Source organism: Apis dorsata, unplaced genomic scaffold (assembly GCF_000469605.1).
Source record: "Apis dorsata unplaced genomic scaffold, Apis dorsata 1.3 scaffold_50, whole genome shotgun sequence".
NCBI lineage: Eukaryota > Metazoa > Arthropoda > Insecta > Hymenoptera > Apidae > Apis > Apis dorsata.
In genome coordinates, this window is record NW_006263351.1 from 1,735,925 (window position 1) to 1,737,611 (window position 1,687).

Below are 1,687 nucleotides of genomic sequence, written 5' to 3' on the forward strand. Positions count from 1 at the left end.
AAACAAATAAATATGAGACTGATATTATTTATATCGTAACTTATTATTATTGTAATTTCGTTCAAAGGATCATTACATATTTTATTTTTGTATTTTTCAAGGATATAGAGTACAAATCAAAATCAACAAAATTATTCCTCTGTGAAATTGAATCGAGTAGTATTTCAACGTAACGATTATTTGATGTTGCACGAACATATTTTCTAACTCTTTAATAACTTTAATCGCAATCACTAGTTTTCTTTCGTCCATATTAACATAAACGACATCTTGATAAAACTTCCTTCTCCACGCAAAAGTAAATCAATTTTACATCCGCTCTCGTTGCACGATCGTTCGAGCGGAAATTATTAATGAAGACATTTGAGGTATTCCACGCTTTCCATTCCTCTTTCGCGCTTACGTGTATACAGATGGCGCGCATCCACGCACGCCTGTGCACGCTCACAATTACGATAGAAGAGCAAGCTACTCCTCTACACGGGGTACAGCGGAGGTCATAAGATCGGACTTCCACGAAGCCGCGTTTCCTAATTAATTAAAGTAATTAAGAGCCGGCCGAGTTATTGCTCGGACGTCCGCACGATGCCACATCAAGCTCGCTATTATGAACCGCGTAACGAACGCGCCTGATCCTTCTCTTATACCGGGTGTCCCGTTTTCCCAGATCTAAATATACTCAATGATTTTTACAATCGCGAAAAACATGACTTGTCTCTTCGTCGTGGGGGAGAGGGGTTTATGATTGTGGGGAGGAAAGTATTAATCGTTGCTGCTATTTTGCTTCGATGGATGACGATCGTAAAAGATCGATTTTCGATTGAAATTTCGATTAGATGGAGGATGGAATGGTATAAATTTACTCGATCTATGGTGAGGGATATTTCTCGATGGGAAATATTTTTTCTCGTATTATTTTTATCCAATGAAAGGGCACGAACAGAGGTATTGTATTAATTGTAAGACGCATATTATAATTGGTTGCTTTATGCAAATTTTAATTTTCACGAATGTGAGGGAAAATGGAATTGAAATGAGAATATGTTTCATATTTTAAATATGTTGATACATATTTTTCTATTGGAATACTTTATGTCTTTTTTCTTTTTTTTTTTCCATATCAAGTGTGCGTTCTGTATATTTCAGTATATTTAGATTTTTTTTTATAAATGCATGGATTTATATGCGGTTTAATTATAATATTATTAGAAATGGCAAATAAAATTATTTTTTAACATGTACTTTTTATGTACATGTATGGAGAAATGTTTGTACATCTTCAAAAATAAAATTCAAAAATAAAAACAATTACAATAAAAATATTATTTGTTCAATAAAAGTTACATTAAAAACAGAATTTTTATAAATGATCGATATTGAATCTCTTTTAAAGACCATTAAATTCAGATATATTACAAAGTATAAAAAATTCCATTACTCTCAAATAAATTATCCAAATTTGAAAAATATACATTTACGATTTACCAGCCAAATAAAAATGTGCAAACTACATTTGTTCCGATTGCACGAACAGCGAACTGTTAAAATATAAAATTTTTTGTCGCTGGTTGCTCGATGTCACAAAACTCGTCAACCTATATAACTTGAATACACGTATTCTTTAATATTTTTTCAAAATAAGGGGGTCAAAAATCGCAACCAAAAAAAAAAAAAAAAAAAAAAAAAA